The sequence below is a fragment of the Phyllobates terribilis genome, unplaced genomic scaffold, assembly GCF_046119375.1.
Source record: "Phyllobates terribilis strain yellow unplaced genomic scaffold, ASM4611937v1 Scaffold_1213__1_contigs__length_355869, whole genome shotgun sequence".
Taxonomy (NCBI): Eukaryota; Metazoa; Chordata; class Amphibia; order Anura; family Dendrobatidae; genus Phyllobates; species Phyllobates terribilis.
In genome coordinates, this window is record NW_027363973.1 from 62,956 (window position 1) to 81,245 (window position 18,290).

Sequence of the window (18,290 nt, forward strand, 5' to 3'; positions counted from 1 at the left end):
GTCTTCTTAACGGGAGTCCAGGAGCTCATCTCCACAAATGGACTTTTCAGGATCCTTGGGTGGCTCCGTAGTTTGAAACCAATTCTGGTTATCGCTTCTCGGCCTTTTGGCTAAGATCAAGTGTAGTATCTGTTCTTATCAGTTTAATATCTGATACGTCCCCTATCTGGGGACCATATATTAAATGGATTTTTAGAACAGGGAGATGGAAAAAGAGCTTGCTCTGTCCACTCCACGCATTGACCTGGTATTGCAGTATCTCCAGGACCGGTGCACCCCTTCTTTAATGCAGTTTCTAAAATCAGAAAGAATTGAATTCAATGTTTTTTGTTCATTTTGCTTGTTTGTCGGATTTTGGGATGGACTCTTTGGCTTTGCTTTTCTTCTCCTCATTGGATTTTTCATGTTCAAAGTTGCAGAAGCCAGATTACAAGCTCATTTTGGTTCAACTTCAGCAACTGTGCATTGCATTGCCATGTAATGTGATGCAATGCTATCTTTCTAGCTCTCCCTTTTTACTTCCTTTTGGATAAACAGACATATTAGGCAAGCATTTTGGAGCTTTCACCTAAATAACTACAGGTGGTGAGATAAGCTGCACAATATAATTGACCTTTCAGTATATTGTTGCACACACACCATCTATTTAGCAAATGCCCTTGTTATCAACAGCAGCCTTTTAAACTCACCTGAGCTAACAGGTATGTGCGCTGGTTACTCTGCTGCGCTTAAAATTTCTTTTTTGGTTTGCTACAATGCCTTTTCTGAAACGTTGTCTCCTTCTGCTGGAACACTGACTTCTTTCATTTAATGCCTGCAGACTATAAAAGAGAACCCAACCCAAAAAGTTTGGTTGATTAGTCTGTGGCATTCTGTTAAACTGTTGCTTATGGCGGTCTCTGTGAGCTTCTCAGCGACATTCAGCCAGCCAGGTATCCTGCCTGCAGTAGATGGAATGTGGCAATGGAACGCTGGCTGCGCGTGTCATAATAGGCTCTGAGCCTTTATATACCTGTGCACAGCAGCAGCCACCTTCAGTCTGCTGCTGGACAGCCAGCAGCTGCAGCAGCAGGAGAGGTATGTAATCAGGAGCCCTCCTGCTAAGGGTAGACAGCTGCTCGTTCCACCCCACCCCCCGCCTTAATTGGTTCTCCTCCCTTCCAACGGTGTTGAGGCGGGTGGGAACAGCAGGGGGTGAAGGTGCTGTGTTTAAAGAGGTGGAGTTATGCAGATCTAAAACGCGTGGATTGCAGCAGCAGCAAGCCGAAAAGTGCAGGCATGTAAGGGATCTAGAGGTTGACAACATGTCTTCTTAACGGGAGTCCAGGAGCTCATCTCCACAAATGGACTTTTCAGGATCCTTGGGTGGCTCCGTAGTTTGAAACCAATTCTGGTTATCGCTTCTCGGCCTTTTGGCTAAGATCAAGTGTAGTATCTGTTCTTATCAGTTTAATATCTGATACGTCCCCTATCTGGGGACCATATATTAAATGGATTTTTAGAACAGGGAGATGGAAAAAGAGCTTGCTCTGTCCACTCCACGCATTGACCTGGTATTGCAGTATCTCCAGGACCGGTGCACCCCTTCTTTAATGCAGTTTCTAAAATCAGGAAGAATTGAATTCAATGTTTTTTGTTCATTTTGCTTGTTTGTCGGATTTTGGGATGGACTCTTTGGCTTTGCTTTTCTTCTCCTCATTGGATTTTTCATGTTCAAAGTTGCAGAAGCCAGATTACAAGCTCATTTTGGTTCAACTTCAGCAACTGTGCATTGCATTGCCATGTAATGTGATGCAATGCTATCTTTCTAGCTCTCCCTTTTTACTTCCTTTTGGATAAACAGACATATTAGGCAAGCATTTTGGAGCTTTCACCTAAATAACTACAGGTGGTGAGATAAGCTGCACAATATAATTGACCTTTCAGTATATTGTTGCACACACACCATCTATTTAGCAAATGCCCTTGTTATCAACAGCAGCCTTTTAAACTCACCTGAGCTAACAGGTATGTGCGCTGGTTACTCTGCTGCGCTTAAAATTTCTTTTTTGGTTTGCTACAATGCCTTTTCTGAAACGTTGTCTCCTTCTGCTGGAACACTGACTTCTTTCATTTAATGCCTGCAGACTATAAAAGAGAACCCAACCCAAAAAGATTGGTTGATTAGTCTGTGGCATTCTGTTAAACTGTTGCTTATGGCGGTCTCTGTGAGCTTCTCAGCGACATTCAGCCAGCCAGGTATCCTGCCTGCAGTAGATGGAATGTGGCAATGGAACGCTGGCTGCGCGTGTCATAATAGGCTCTGAGCCTTTATATACCTGTGCACAGCAGCAGCCACCTTCAGTCTGCTGCTGGACAGCCAGCAGCTGCAGCAGCAGGAGAGGTATGTAATCAGGAGCCCTCCTGCTAAGGGTAGACAGCTGCTCGTTCCACCCCACCCCCCGCCTTAATTGGTTCTCCTCCCTTCCAACGGTGTTGAGGCGGGTGAGAACAGCAGGGGGTGAAGGTGCTGTGTTTAAAGAGGTGGAGTTATGCAGATCTAAAACGCGTGGATTGCAGCAGCAGCAAGCCGAAAAGTGCAGGCATGTAAGGGATCTAGAGGTTGACAACATGTCTTCTTAACGGGAGTCCAGGAGCTCATCTCCACAAATGGACTTTTCAGGATCCTTGGGTGGCTCCGTAGTTTGAAACCAATTCTGGTTATCGCTTCTCGGCCTTTTGGCTAAGATCAAGTGTAGTATCTGTTCTTATCAGTTTAATATCTGATACGTCCCCTATCTGGGGACCATATATTAAATGGATTTTTAGAACAGGGAGATGGAAAAAGAGCTTGCTCTGTCCACTCCACGCATTGACCTGGTATTGCAGTATCTCCAGGACCGGTGCACCCCTTCTTTAATGCAGTTTCTAAAATCAGGAAGAATTGAATTCAATGTTTTTTGTTCATTTTGCTTGTTTGTCGGATTTTGGGATGGACTCTTTGGCTTTGCTTTTCTTCTCCTCATTGGATTTTTCATGTTCAAAGTTGCAGAAGCCAGATTACAAGCTCATTTTGGTTCAACTTCAGCAACTGTGCATTGCATTGCCATGTAATGTGATGCAATGCTATCTTTCTAGCTCTCCCTTTTTACTTCCTTTTGGATAAACAGACATATTAGGCAAGCATTTTGGAGCTTTCACCTAAATAACTACAGGTGGTGAGATAAGCTGCACAATATAATTGACCTTTCAGTATATTGTTGCACACACACCATCTATTTAGCAAATGCCCTTGTTATCAACAGCAGCCTTTTAAACTCACCTGAGCTAACAGGTATGTGCGCTGGTTACTCTGCTGCGCTTAAAATTTCTTTTTTGGTTTGCTACAATGCCTTTTCTGAAACGTTGTCTCCTTCTGCTGGAACACTGACTTCTTTCATTTAATGCCTGCAGACTATAAAAGAGAACCCAACCCAAAAAGTTTGGTTGATTAGTCTGTGGCATTCTGTTAAACTGTTGCTTATGGCGGTCTCTGTGAGCTTCTCAGCGACATTCAGCCAGCCAGGTATCCTGCCTGCAGTAGATGGAATGTGGCAATGGAACGCTGGCTGCGCGTGTCATAATAGGCTCTGAGCCTTTATATACCTGTGCACAGCAGCAGCCACCTTCAGTCTGCTGCTGGACAGCCAACAGCAGCAGCAGCAGGAGAGGTATGTAATCAGGAGCCCTCCTGCTAAGGGTAGACAGCTGCTCGTTCCACCCCACCCCCCGCCTTAATTGGTTCTCCTCCCTTCCAACGGTGTTGAGGCGGGTGGGAACAGCAGGGGGTGAAGGTGCTGTGTTTAAAGAGGTGGAGTTATGCAGATCTAAAACGCGTGGATTGCAGCAGCAGCAAGCCGAAAAGTGCAGGCATGTAAGGGATCTAGAGGTTGACAACATGTCTTCTTAACGGGAGTCCAGGAGCTCATCTCCACAAATGGACTTTTCAGGATCCTTGGGTGGCTCCGTAGTTTGAAACCAATTCTGGTTATCGCTTCTCGGCCTTTTGGCTGCGATCTGTAGTGGGTTGCGTCATTTGGCCAAGGTGATCTAGGTGGATCTTTGCACTCGGCCTTCTGGATCTTGGTCCAGCTGCTGCTATTGGGTGTGGAGCAAAGTCTAGATTTGCCTTTTCTTCCTGGAGGACGGTTCTTTTTCGTGGTGTGGAGGTCGGTAGGACGAAGAGGATTGAAATCCGGGTGGAGCTGCGATCTGCTGTGTCGTTTTTTTTCCTGATCATCTGTGGAAAAAGAAGGAGGAAAAGAATATGGAATCGAAGAGGCCATTTGGAGGTAGGAGGGAAAATCGGGAGAACAATTCCAATGACTATTTTTCAGAGGATTATCCTTTGAAGGATACACTCCGTTTGTTGGTGGCTCCTGGTTATCGGCAGGAAAAGGATTCCGAGTTTATCTTCAGAGAGATTTGTAAATTTCTGAAGATTGAAAAGGAGGAACTTTTTTGTTTTCAATCCTTTTTTTCGAGAGGGATATATGATTTAACTTTAATGGGAAACTCTCAGTGTGAAAGAGCCTATACTCTCTATGAAGTTAATAGGGAGAACGAGCTTTTTGTTGGAGTGAGAGTGATTCCCTCCTTTCAGTTCTCCATGAAACTGCTAACAATACATTTGTTCAGTCCATTTGTTACTGATAGTGAAGTAATAAACTATCTAAGTGCATATTGTGAGAAAGTTATCCCAAGAAAACGTGGGGAAACTAGGTTCGGAGTGTGGAACGGAAAAAGGGTTTTTCTGGTAGCCTTCAAGAAGGACCCAGAAGAAGAAGGTGGGGTACTTAGACCACCACCAAATGTCTATGTTAATCGTAGCCGTGGATATCTGTTTTTTTCGGGTATGCCTAATTATTGTTATGGGTGCCGTAAATATGGACATTTGGATATTGTGTGCAAAAAGTGTTGTAGGTGTCCCGGTTCAGCTCATCAGGAGGATGCATGTCCAAATAAGAAGAAAGGAGGCGAGGAGGAGATGGATACTTCATCAGAACATCGGCAGAATGAAGCCGAGGATGGTGAGGAAGCAAGTGAAAAGAGAACTGATGAGCAGGAAATGGAGGAGGTGAGAAAAGTAAAGAAGAAGAAAACACCGGAAGAAGAGAAGAGAAAGAAAGAAGAGAGAGGGAGGAGGTCGGAGGAGGATGAGAAAAGAAAGATGGAAGAAAGGAAGAAGGAGAAGGAGTTAGAAGAAGATAAGAACAGAGAAGAGCAGAAGAAAGAAGGTCGGGAGAAGGAAGAGCAGAAGAAAGAAGAAAAGAAGAAAGAAGAAAAGAAGAATGAAGAACGGAGGATTGAAGAATTGAAGTCTGTGCTGGTGGGTGTGGGAAAATTAATGCAGAGAGTCCCTCCACCAAGCAAAGAGAGTAATATAAAAGAACAAGGGGGTGAAGTAAAAAAGGGAGGCGCAGGGGGAAAGGTGGTGGTAGAGAAAAGTCAAAGCCTGCCTGTAATAGGGCCTTCCCCTAGGGGGTTTTTATCTCAGAGTATACCCTGTGGTCAGGAAAGGATGGATTCATCAAAAATTTTGAAAAGAAGTGTAGATGATAAAGAGCGTGGTGTAGGGCCATGTGTAGTAAAAGTATTTGCTTGTGAAAAGGATTTTGACATTTCCAGTACATCAGAGTCGGAAGGGCTGAGTATCGATGAAAGTGCTTTGCAATCCGATGAGGGCGGGGGAGATAGCCCGGTGCCAGTCACTAAAAGATGATCAGGGCGGCTTCCCTGAATGTTCAGGGTTTCAATGACTTATATAAAAGAACTGTGATTTATGACTATTTTAATAATGAAAATTTTGATTTTGTATTTCTTCAAGAATGTAATTTGTCAAAGAAGTTAAATTATGATTTTTTACGGGGTATATGGAAGGGTAATTTATGTTTTTCAGGCGGGAATGAATTCAGAAGTGATGGGGTTGGTTTTATATGTTCCAGGGAATGGGAGATTACCAACTACGAAGAAATATACCCCGGTAGGATTCTAAGAGTGGATGTAGAAAGGAATGGGAAGAAATATAGATGTTTTAATATTTATGCCAATACAGAAAAAGTTTTAAGGTTACATTTGTTTGAAATTTTGCAGCTTTTTATCCCAGGTGTAGTTCCAGTAATTTTAGGGGGAGATTTTAATTGTCAACTAAATAATGTAAAAGATGGTTCGGTTTCTTGTCTCAAGGGTATTTTATCTTCTTTTAACCTAAAAGATGCTTGGTGGTTGGACGGGCAGAAGAAGGAGTATGAAATTACTTGGGAAGGAAGAGGTTGTTCCTCGAGAATAGATTATTTGTTTATATCCAAGGATTTTACTTGTTCTAATTTTAAAACGCATAAAGCACCTTTTTCTTATCATAGAATAATTGAATGTACACTGATGGTAGAGGCGGATGAGGGGAAAAGGCCGTCTCATTGGAAACTGAATGTATCATTGTTACAGCATAAGGAGGTAAGGGAGGATTTTAAATTTTTCTTTGAGAAACTGAAATTAGAAAAGAAATGTTTTGACTCTACTTTTAAATGGTGGGACTACATGAAAAAGGAAGTTAAATTATTCTTTATGGAAGTAGGCAAGAGGAAAGCTGCGGATAAGCGACAGTCATACAATAACCTTAATGCAAATCTACAGTGTCTGTATCAGTTTAGGAATAATGGAGTTAATGTGGAGGAGGAAATTATGGTGACGAAGGAAAAAATTCAAAAATGTCTGAGAGAAAAAGGAAAAGAAATTATCTTTAATTCTCGTGTGAAGGTGTTGGAGGAAGACGAGAAATGTACTAAATTCTTTTTTAAAAAAATCTGTGAGAAAAAGGCCTTTATGGGGGTTTTAGAGGGGGAAAGGAGTTTGGAGGGGAAAAAGATGAAAGTGAAAGAATTTTATGATAACCTGTTTTCAGCAAAAAATACAGATAGGTCTTTGAAGGAGCATTTTTTAGGAGGGTTGGATAAATGTTTTACTAAGGAAAATAAATTATTATTATCAGAGGGTATTTCAAAAGAAGAAGTTTTTAATACAGTTAATACATTGCAAAACGGTAAGACACCAGGGTCGGATGGGTTACCCATTGAGTTTTATAAAATATTATGGGATATTGTGGGGAATGAATTTTATGAAATGTTTTTAAAAGTTGAGTCTTTATGTCGTGTCCCGGAGTCATGGTTGGAGGGGGTAATTGTTTTATTATACAAAAGAGGTGATAGAGAATTGCTAAAAAACTGGAGACCGATTACTCTTTTAAATACAGATTATAAAGTTTATGCGAAGCTGTTGGCAAATAGATTAAAGAAAGTGGTGAGTTCGGTGATAGATATAGACCAAACGTGTGCAGTTCCAACGCGGAAGATCAGTGACTCGTTGATTTTAATTAGAGACATAATATGGGATGTTTCCGATAGAAGACAGAAGATGGCGTTAATTACTCTGGATTTTGAAAAGGCTTATGATAGAGTCGCCCATGATTTTTTATTCGATGTTTTAAGGAGAATGGGTTGCCCGGATGATTTTAGTAAACGTATTAAATCCTTGTATCAAGCATGTTTTAGTAAAGTATCTGTAAATGGGTTTTTATCTGTAAGTGTAAAGATTAATTGTGGGGTGAAACAGGGATGCCCCTTATCCCCTATTCTTTTTATCTGTGCGATTGAGCCTCTTTTAACTGCTTTTAGGAAAGACAAAGTGATTAATGGTTTTTTTATTCCTGGGAGTTGGGGAGAGCAGGTTAAAGTGGTGGCTTTTATGGATGATGTGACTGTTTTTGTAAAAGATTTAAGAAGTATGAATAGGGTTTTAAGAACGGTTGAATGGTTTGGGGCGGCATCAGGTTTTAAGATCAATTTGGAGAAATCTGGTGTTTTAACGATGGGCGGTTTTATCTTAGAATCCGATTGTAAATTATTGAGAGTCTTTGAAGCAAAGATTTTAGGCATCTATTTTTCGGAAGAGTGTGGAAATGTAAAAAATTGGGAATCACTGTTGGAGAGGGTTAGGAAAAAGGTGTCTTTTTGGAATCTGAGAGAGCTAACGTTGGAAGGGAAGATTTTAATTATCAAGCAGGTTTTACTCCCAATGATTTTATATGTTGCAACCATTTTTATTCCACCTGTCAATGCGATGAAAAAAATTATTAAAGTATGTTTTAATTTTTTATGGAGATCAAAAATGGAAAGGGTTAAGCGCGAAGAATTGTATAAGCCAAAAAAGAAAGGTGGTAAAGGTTATCCTGATATCAAAGCCTTTTTATATGCAAAGTATATGGCAAACTGCATAAATATTTTATTAGGGTCAGAATCGAAGCTTAAAGCCTTTTCTATTTATAATTTGGGTTTCTATATAAGAAAATATAAGTGGGTGGACATGAGATTGAATAGACCTTATAGATTTTTACCCCCAAGTAACTATGTTGTGCTGGAAAAGATTTTGAGAGATTATGATCTAAAAGGTTTTGATCTTAAGGTACTGAGGTGTCATAAAAAGATATTACAAGTCTTGGAAGGAAGGTTAAACACTAGTCCAGTGGAGCACTTTATGCCAAAGATAGTGGACAGGATTTGGCTGAATGTAAACTATGTGTTCTTATCAAATGAACATAAAGATTTGTTATGGTGTATAATAAAGGATTGCTTACCGACACGAGAATTTCAGCATAGACGTAGTCTTGTTCGTTTTGAAAAATGTCCAAGACAGAGATGTGGAGGTAGTGAGACTCCTATGCACGTATTCTGGAATTGCGAGTTTGCACAAAAAGTCTGGAGGAAAATGTGCAATCTGATTAAAGCTGTGAGTAATGTTAATTTTTTAGATTTTAACAGGGTGTTCTATGGGATGGGTGTAAAGGAAGAAGATTTTAAGGTGGTGTGGGTGATAATAACATGTGTAAAGATGGCAATTTGGAAGGTGAGAAACATTTTGATTTTTAAACATAATGAAGTGTCTGTTGAACAGTGTATTAAGTTGTGTCTAAGTTATTTATTTATGTGTTTTTGGAAGGACAAAATGGTTTTGGGCATAAGAAAAGCAGATGTATTGTGGAAGCAAAATGAATGGAATATACTTACTGTGTAGCCTTTGTTGTCATTGAAAATCTTTTTCTGGAAAAATACAAATATTAATTACAGGAAAAAAAAAAAAAGTTAAAAAGAAAGTTAAGAAAAAGGAAAGAAGGAAATATATATGTATATATATATATATATATATATATAAAAAAAAAAAAAAAAAACACACGATGATGGATTTGAGTCTTGGTTTTTGCTTTTAAAGATGTAAGACTTTGTAATCTGAGTGTAAAAAAAAAAAAAAAAAAAAAAAAAAATCTGTTCTTATCAGTTTAATATCTGATACGTCCCCTATCTGGGGACCATATATTAAATGGATTTTTAGAACAGGGAGATGGAAAAAGAGCTTGCTCTGTCCACTCCACGCATTGACCTGGTATTACAGTATCTCCAGGACCGGTGCACCCCTTCTTTAATGCAGTTTCTAAAATCAGAAAGAATTGAATTCAATGTTTTTTGTTCATTTTGCTTGTTTGTCGGATTTTGGGATGGACTCTTTGGCTTTGCTTTTCTTCTCCTCATTGGATTTTTCATGTTCAAAGTTGCAGAAGCCAGATTACAAGCTCATTTTGGTTCAACTTCAGCAACTGTGCATTGCATTGCCATGTAATGTGATGCAATGCTATCTTTCTAGCTCTCCCTTTTTACTTCCTTTTGGATAAACAGACATATTAGGCAAGCATTTTGGAGCTTTCACCTAAATAACTACAGGTGGTGAGATAAGCTGCACAATATAATTGACCTTTCAGTATATTGTTGCACACACACCATCTATTTAGCAAATGCCCTTGTTATCAACAGCAGCCTTTTAAACTCACCTGAGCTAACAGGTATGTGCGCTGGTTACTCTGCTGCGCTTAAAATTTCTTTTTTGGTTTGCTACAATGCCTTTTCTGAAACGTTGTCTCCTTCTGCTGGAACACTGACTTCTTTCATTTAATGCCTGCAGACTATAAAAGAGAACCCAACCCAAAAAGTTTGGTTGATTAGTCTGTGGCATTCTGTTAAACTGTTGCTTATGGCGGTCTCTGTGAGCTTCTCAGCGACATTCAGCCAGCCAGGTATCCTGCCTGCAGTAGATGGAATGTGGCAATGGAACGCTGGCTGCGTGTGTCATAATAGGCTCTGAGCCTTTATATACCTGTGCACAGCAGCAGCCACCTTCAGTCTGCTGCTGGACAGCCAGCAGCAGCAGCAGCAGGAGAGGTATGTAATCAGGAGCCCTCCTGCTAAGGGTAGACAGCTGCTCGTTCCACCCCACCCCCCGCCTTAATTGGTTCTCCTCCCTTCCAACGGTGTTGAGGCGGGTGGGAACAGCAGGGGGTGAAGGTGCTGTGTTTAAAGAGGTGGAGTTATGCAGATCTAAAACGCGTGGATTGCAGCAGCAGCAAGCCGAAAAGTGCAGGCATGTAAGGGATCTAGAGGTTGACAACATGTCTTCTTAACGGGAGTCCAGGAGCTCATCTCCACAAATGGACTTTTCAGGATCCTTGGGTGGCTCCGTAGTTTGAAACCAATTCTGGTTATCGCTTCTCGGCCTTTTGGCTAAGATCAAGTGTAGTATCTGTTCTTATCAGTTTAATATCTGATACGTCCCCTATCTGGGGACCATATATTAAATGGATTTTTAGAACAGGGAGATGGAAAAAGAGCTTGCTCTGTCCACTCCACGCATTGACCTGGTATTGCAGTATCTCCAGGACCGGTGCACCCCTTCTTTAATGCAGTTTCTAAAATCAGAAAGAATTGAATTCAATGTTTTTTGTTCATTTTGCTTGTTTGTCGGATTTTGGGATGGACTCTTTGGCTTTGCTTTTCTTCTCCTCATTGGATTTTTCATGTTCAAAGTTGCAGAAGCCAGATTACAAGCTCATTTTGGTTCAACTTCAGCAACTGTGCATTGCATTGCCATGTAATGTGATGCAATGCTATCTTTCTAGCTCTCCCTTTTTACTTCCTTTTGGATAAACAGACATATTAGGCAAGCATTTTGGAGCTTTCACCTAAATAACTACAGGTGGTGAGATAAGCTGCACAATATAATTGACCTTTCAGTATATTGTTGCACACACACCATCTATTTAGCAAATGCCCTTGTTATCAACAGCAGCCTTTTAAACTCACCTGAGCTAACAGGTATGTGCGCTGGTTACTCTGCTGCGCTTAAAATTTCTTTTTTGGTTTGCTACAATGCCTTTTCTGAAACGTTGTCTCCTTCTGCTGGAACACTGACTTCTTTCATTTAATGCCTGCAGACTATAAAAGAGAACCCAACCCAAAAAGTTTGGTTGATTAGTCTGTGGCATTCTGTTAAACTGTTGCTTATGGCGGTCTCTGTGAGCTTCTCAGCGACATTCAGCCAGCCAGGTATCCTGCCTGCAGTAGATGGAATGTGGCAATGGAACGCTGGCTGCGCGTGTCATAATAGGCTCTGAGCCTTTATATACCTGTGCACAGCAGCAGCCACCTTCAGTCTGCTGCTGGACAGCCAGCAGCAGCAGCAGCAGGAGAGGTATGTAATCAGGAGCCCTCCTGCTAAGGGTAGACAGCTGCTCGTTCCACCCCACCCCCCGCCTTAATTGGTTCTCCTCCCTTCCAACGGTGTTGAGGCGGGTGGGAACAGCAGGGGGTGAAGGTGCTGTGTTTAAAGAGGTGGAGTTATGCAGATCTAAAACGCGTGGATTGCAGCAGCAGCAAGCCGAAAAGTGCAGGCATGTAAGGGATCTAGAGGTTGACAACATGTCTTCTTAACGGGAGTCCAGGAGCTCATCTCCACAAATGGACTTTTCAGGATCCTTGGGTGGCTCCGTAGTTTGAAACCAATTCTGGTTATCGCTTCTCGGCCTTTTGGCTAAGATCAAGTGTAGTATCTGTTCTTATCAGTTTAATATCTGATACGTCCCCTATCTGGGGACCATATATTAAATGGATTTTTAGAACAGGGAGATGGAAAAAGAGCTTGCTCTGTCCACTCCACGCATTGACCTGGTATTGCAGTATCTCCAGGACCGGTGCACCCCTTCTTTAATGCAGTTTCTAAAATCAGAAAGAATTGAATTCAATGTTTTTTGTTCATTTTGCTTGTTTGTCGGATTTTGGGATGGACTCTTTGGCTTTGCTTTTCTTCTCCTCATTGGATTTTTCATGTTCAAAGTTGCAGAAGCCAGATTACAAGCTCATTTTGGTTCAACTTCAGCAACTGTGCATTGCATTGCCATGTAATGTGATGCAATGCTATCTTTCTAGCTCTCCCTTTTTACTTCCTTTTGGATAAACAGACATATTAGGCAAGCATTTTGGAGCTTTCACCTAAATAACTACAGGTGGTGAGATAAGCTGCACAATATAATTGACCTTTCAGTATATTGTTGCACACACACCATCTATTTAGCAAATGCCCTTGTTATCAACAGCAGCCTTTTAAACTCACCTGAGCTAACAGGTATGTGCGCTGGTTACTCTGCTGCGCTTAAAATTTCTTTTTTGGTTTGCTACAATGCCTTTTCTGAAACGTTGTCTCCTTCTGCTGGAACACTGACTTCTTTCATTTAATGCCTGCAGACTATAAAAGAGAACCCAACCCAAAAAGTTTGGTTGATTAGTCTGTGGCATTCTGTTAAACTGCTGCTTATGGCGGTCTCTGTGAGCTTCTCAGCGACATTCAGCCAGCCAGGTATCCTGCCTGCAGTAGATGGAATGTGGCAATGGAACGCTGGCTGCGCGTGTCATAATAGGCTCTGAGCCTTTATATACCTGTGCACAGCAGCAGCCACCTTCAGTCTGCTGCTGGACAGCCAGCAGCAGCAGCAGCAGGAGAGGTATGTAATCAGGAGCCCTCCTGCTAAGGGTAGACAGCTGCTCGTTCCACCCCACCCCCCGCCTTAATTGGTTCTCCTCCCTTCCAACGGTGTTGAGGCGGGTGGGAACAGCAGGGGGTGAAGGTGCTGTGTTTAAAGAGGTGGAGTTATGCAGATCTAAAACGCGTGGATTGCAGCAGCAGCAAGCCGAAAAGTGCAGGCATGTAAGGGATCTAGAGGTTGACAACATGTCTTCTTAACGGGAGTCCAGGAGCTCATCTCCACAAATGGACTTTTCAGGATCCTTGGGTGGCTCCGTAGTTTGAAACCAATTCTGGTTATCGCTTCTCGGCCTTTTGGCTAAGATCAAGTGTAGTATCTGTTCTTATCAGTTTAATATCTGATACGTCCCCTATCTGGGGACCATATATTAAATGGATTTTTAGAACAGGGAGATGGAAAAAGAGCTTGCTCTGTCCACTCCACGCATTGACCTGGTATTACAGTATCTCCAGGACCGGTGCACCCCTTCTTTAATGCAGTTTCTAAAATCAGAAAGAATTGAATTCAATGTTTTTTGTTCATTTTGCTTGTTTGTCGGATTTTGGGATGGACTCTTTGGCTTTGCTTTTCTTCTCCTCATTGGATTTTTCATGTTCAAAGTTGCAGAAGCCAGATTACAAGCTCATTTTGGTTCAACTTCAGCAACTGTGCATTGCATTGCCATGTAATGTGATGCAATGCTATCTTTCTAGCTCTCCCTTTTTACTTCCTTTTGGATAAACAGACATATTAGGCAAGCATTTTGGAGCTTTCACCTAAATAACTACAGGTGGTGAGATAAGCTGCACAATATAATTGACCTTTCAGTATATTGTTGCACACACACCATCTATTTAGCAAATGCCCTTGTTATCAACAGCAGCCTTTTAAACTCACCTGAGCTAACAGGTATGTGCGCTGGTTACTCTGCTGCGCTTAAAATTTCTTTTTTGGTTTGCTACAATGCCTTTTCTGAAACGTTGTCTCCTTCTGCTGGAACACTGACTTCTTTCATTTAATGCCTGCAGACTATAAAAGAGAACCCAACCCAAAAAGTTTGGTTGATTAGTCTGTGGCATTCTGTTAAACTGTTGCTTATGGCGGTCTCTGTGAGCTTCTCAGCGACATTCAGCCAGCCAGGTATCCTGCCTGCAGTAGATGGAATGTGGCAATGGAACGCTGGCTGCGCGTGTCATAATAGGCTCTGAGCCTTTATATACCTGTGCACAGCAGCAGCCACCTTCAGTCTGCTGCTGGACAGCCAGCAGCAGCAGCAGCAGGAGAGGTATGTAATCAGGAGCCCTCCTGCTAAGGGTAGACAGCTGCTCGTTCCACCCCACCCCCCGCCTTAATTGGTTCTCCTCCCTTCCAACGGTGTTGAGGCGGGTGGGAACAGCAGGGGGTGAAGGTGCTGTGTTTAAAGAGGTGGAGTTATGCAGATCTAAAACGCGTGGATTGCAGCAGCAGCAAGCCGAAAAGTGCAGGCATGTAAGGGATCTAGAGGTTGACAACATGTCTTCTTAACGGGAGTCCAGGAGCTCATCTCCACAAATGGACTTTTCAGGATCCTTGGGTGGCTCCGTAGTTTGAAACCAATTCTGGTTATCGCTTCTCGGCCTTTTGGCTAAGATCAAGTGTAGTATCTGTTCTTATCAGTTTAATATCTGATACGTCCCCTATCTGGGGACCATATATTAAATGGATTTTTAGAACAGGGAGATGGAAAAAGAGCTTGCTCTGTCCACTCCACGCATTGACCTGGTATTGCAGTATCTCCAGGACCGGTGCACCCCTTCTTTAATGCAGTTTCTAAAATCAGAAAGAATTGAATTCAATGTTTTTTGTTCATTTTGCTTGTTTGTCGGATTTTGGGATGGACTCTTTGGCTTTGCTTTTCTTCTCCTCATTGGATTTTTCATGTTCAAAGTTGCAGAAGCCAGATTACAAGCTCATTTTGGTTCAACTTCAGCAACTGTGCATTGCATTGCCATGTAATGTGATGCAATGCTATCTTTCTAGCTCTCCCTTTTTACTTCCTTTTGGATAAACAGACATATTAGGCAAGCATTTTGGAGCTTTCACCTAAATAACTACAGGTGGTGAGATAAGCTGCACAATATAATTGACCTTTCAGTATATTGTTGCACACACACCATCTATTTAGCAAATGCCCTTGTTATCAACAGCAGCCTTTTAAACTCACCTGAGCTAACAGGTATGTGCGCTGGTTACTCTGCTGCGCTTAAAATTTCTTTTTTGGTTTGCTACAATGCCTTTTCTGAAACGTTGTCTCCTTCTGCTGGAACACTGACTTCTTTCATTTAATGCCTGCAGACTATAAAAGAGAACCCAACCCAAAAAGTTTGGTTGATTAGTCTGTGGCATTCTGTTAAACTGCTGCTTATGGCGGTCTCTGTGAGCTTCTCAGCGACATTCAGCCAGCCAGGTATCCTGCCTGCAGTAGATGGAATGTGGCAATGGAACGCTGGCTGCGCGTGTCATAATAGGCTCTGAGCCTTTATATACCTGTGCACAGCAGCAGCCACCTTCAGTCTGCTGCTGGACAGCCAGCAGCAGCAGCAGCAGGAGAGGTATGTAATCAGGAGCCCTCCTGCTAAGGGTAGACAGCTGCTCGTTCCACCCCACCCCCCGCCTTAATTGGTTCTCCTCCCTTCCAACGGTGTTGAGGCGGGTGGGAACAGCAGGGGGTGAAGGTGCTGTGTTTAAAGAGGTGGAGTTATGCAGATCTAAAACGCGTGGATTGCAGCAGCAGCAAGCCGAAAAGTGCAGGCATGTAAGGGATCTAGAGGTTGACAACATGTCTTCTTAACGGGAGTCCAGGAGCTCATCTCCACAAATGGACTTTTCAGGATCCTTGGGTGGCTCCGTAGTTTGAAACCAATTCTGGTTATCGCTTCTCGGCCTTTTGGCTAAGATCAAGTGTAGTATCTGTTCTTATCAGTTTAATATCTGATACGTCCCCTATCTGGGGACCATATATTAAATGGATTTTTAGAACAGGGAGATGGAAAAAGAGCTTGCTCTGTCCACTCCACGCATTGACCTGGTATTGCAGTATCTCCAGGACCGGTGCACCCCTTCTTTAATGCAGTTTCTAAAATCAGAAAGAATTGAATTCAATGTTTTTTGTTCATTTTGCTTGTTTGTCGGATTTTGGGATGGACTCTTTGGCTTTGCTTTTCTTCTCCTCATTGGATTTTTCATGTTCAAAGTTGCAGAAGCCAGATTACAAGCTCATTTTGGTTCAACTTCAGCAACTGTGCATTGCATTGCCATGTAATGTGATGCAATGCTATCTTTCTAGCTCTCCCTTTTTACTTCCTTTTGGATAAACAGACATATTAGGCAAGCATTTTGGAGCTTTCACCTAAATAACTACAGGTGGTGAGATAAGCTGCACAATATAATTGACCTTTCAGTATATTGTTGCACACACACCATCTATTTAGCAAATGCCCTTGTTATCAACAGCAGCCTTTTAAACTCACCTGAGCTAACAGGTATGTGCGCTGGTTACTCTGCTGCGCTTAAAATTTCTTTTTTGGTTTGCTACAATGCCTTTTCTGAAACGTTGTCTCCTTCTGCTGGAACACTGACTTCTTTCATTTAATGCCTGCAGACTATAAAAGAGAACCCAACCCAAAAAGTTTGGTTGATTAGTCTGTGGCATTCTGTTAAACTGTTGCTTATGGCGGTCTCTGTGAGCTTCTCAGCGACATTCAGCCAGCCAGGTATCCTGCCTGCAGTAGATGGAATGTGGCAATGGAACGCTGGCTGCGCGTGTCATAATAGGCTCTGAGCCTTTATATACCTGTGCACAGCAGCAGCCACCTTCAGTCTGCTGCTGGACAGCCAGCAGCAGCAGCAGCAGGAGAGGTATGTAATCAGGAGCCCTCCTGCTAAGGGTAGACAGCTGCTCGTTCCACCCCACCCCCCGCCTTAATTGGTTCTCCTCCCTTCCAACGGTGTTGAGGCGGGTGGGAACAGCAGGGGGTGAAGGTGCTGTGTTTAAAGAGGTGGAGTTATGCAGATCTAAAACGCGTGGATTGCAGCAGCAGCAAGCCGAAAAGTGCAGGCATGTAAGGGATCTAGAGGTTGACAACATGTCTTCTTAACGGGAGTCCAGGAGCTCATCTCCACAAATGGACTTTTCAGGATCCTTGGGTGGCTCCGTAGTTTGAAACCAATTCTGGTTATCGCTTCTCGGCCTTTTGGCTAAGATCAAGTGTAGTATCTGTTCTTATCAGTTTAATATCTGATACGTCCCCTATCTGGGGACCATATATTAAATGGATTTTTAGAACAGGGAGATGGAAAAAGAGCTTGCTCTGTCCACTCCACGCATTGACCTGGTATTGCAGTATCTCCAGGACCGGTGCACCCCTTCTTTAATGCAGTTTCTAAAATCAGAAAGAATTGAATTCAATGTTTTTTGTTCATTTTGCTTGTTTGTCGGATTTTGGGATGGACTCTTTGGCTTTGCTTTTCTTCTCCTCATTGGATTTTTCATGTTCAAAGTTGCAGAAGCCAGATTACAAGCTCATTTTGGTTCAACTTCAGCAACTGTGCATTGCATTGCCATGTAATGTGATGCAATGCTATCTTTCTAGCTCTCCCTTTTTACTTCCTTTTGGATAAACAGACATATTAGGCAAGCATTTTGGAGCTTTCACCTAAATAACTACAGGTGGTGAGATAAGCTGCACAATATAATTGACCTTTCAGTATATTGTTGCACACACACCATCTATTTAGCAAATGCCCTTGTTATCAACAGCAGCCTTTTAAACTCACCTGAGCTAACAGGTATGTGCGCTGGTTACTCTGCTGCGCTTAAAATTTCTTTTTTGGTTTGCTACAATGCCTTTTCTGAAACGTTGTCTCCTTCTGCTGGAACACTGACTTCTTTCATTTAATGCCTGCAGACTATAAAAGAGAACCCAACCCAAAAAGTTTGGTTGATTAGTCTGTGGCATTCTGTTAAACTGTTGCTTATGGCGGTCTCTGTGAGCTTCTCAGCGACATTCAGCCAGCCAGGTATCCTGCCTGCAGTAGATGGAATGTGGCAATGGAACGCTGGCTGCGCGTGTCATAATAGGCTCTGAGCCTTTATATACCTGTGCACAGCAGCAGCCACCTTCAGTCTGCTGCTGGACAGCCAGCAGCAGCAGCAGCAGGAGAGGTATGTAATCAGGAGCCCTCCTGCTAAGGGTAGACAGCTGCTCGTTCCACCCCACCCCCCGCCTTAATTGGTTCTCCTCCCTTCCAACGGTGTTGAGGCGGGTGGGAACAGCAGGGGGTGAAGGTGCTGTGTTTAAAGAGGTGGAGTTATGCAGATCTAAAACGCGTGGATTGC

The 18,290-nt window shown here is 42.5% G+C and overlaps 9 non-coding genes and 1 pseudogene across 9 annotated transcripts; all 10 read left to right on the plus strand.

Annotated features, from left to right (window-relative positions):
• Window positions 1-90: 90 nt before the first annotated feature.
• Window positions 91-281, plus strand: LOC141243367 (U2 spliceosomal RNA). Its single transcript, XR_012307639.1, has one exon. It is a non-coding gene; the product is annotated as a U2 spliceosomal RNA (small nuclear RNA).
• A 1,115-nt stretch (window positions 282-1,396) lies between these two features.
• On the plus strand, window positions 1,397-1,587 carry LOC141243368 (U2 spliceosomal RNA). The gene has a single exon (XR_012307640.1). It is a non-coding gene; the product is annotated as a U2 spliceosomal RNA (small nuclear RNA).
• Window positions 1,588-2,702: 1,115 nt separating this feature from the next.
• On the plus strand, window positions 2,703-2,893 carry LOC141243369 (U2 spliceosomal RNA). Its single transcript, XR_012307641.1, has one exon. It is a non-coding gene; the product is annotated as a U2 spliceosomal RNA (small nuclear RNA).
• A 6,373-nt stretch (window positions 2,894-9,266) lies between these two features.
• LOC141243334 (U2 spliceosomal RNA) lies at window positions 9,267-9,484 on the plus strand (annotated as a pseudogene).
• Window positions 9,485-10,599: 1,115 nt separating this feature from the next.
• Window positions 10,600-10,790, plus strand: LOC141243370 (U2 spliceosomal RNA). The gene has a single exon (XR_012307642.1). It is a non-coding gene; the product is annotated as a U2 spliceosomal RNA (small nuclear RNA).
• A 1,115-nt stretch (window positions 10,791-11,905) lies between these two features.
• On the plus strand, window positions 11,906-12,096 carry LOC141243372 (U2 spliceosomal RNA). The gene has a single exon (XR_012307644.1). It is a non-coding gene; the product is annotated as a U2 spliceosomal RNA (small nuclear RNA).
• A 1,115-nt stretch (window positions 12,097-13,211) lies between these two features.
• Window positions 13,212-13,402, plus strand: LOC141243286 (U2 spliceosomal RNA). The gene has a single exon (XR_012307575.1). It is a non-coding gene; the product is annotated as a U2 spliceosomal RNA (small nuclear RNA).
• Window positions 13,403-14,517: 1,115 nt separating this feature from the next.
• LOC141243373 (U2 spliceosomal RNA) lies at window positions 14,518-14,708 on the plus strand. The gene has a single exon (XR_012307645.1). It is a non-coding gene; the product is annotated as a U2 spliceosomal RNA (small nuclear RNA).
• Window positions 14,709-15,823: 1,115 nt separating this feature from the next.
• On the plus strand, window positions 15,824-16,014 carry LOC141243374 (U2 spliceosomal RNA). The gene has a single exon (XR_012307646.1). It is a non-coding gene; the product is annotated as a U2 spliceosomal RNA (small nuclear RNA).
• Window positions 16,015-17,129: 1,115 nt separating this feature from the next.
• Window positions 17,130-17,320, plus strand: LOC141243375 (U2 spliceosomal RNA). The gene has a single exon (XR_012307647.1). It is a non-coding gene; the product is annotated as a U2 spliceosomal RNA (small nuclear RNA).
• The last annotated feature ends 970 nt before the right edge of the window (window positions 17,321-18,290 follow it).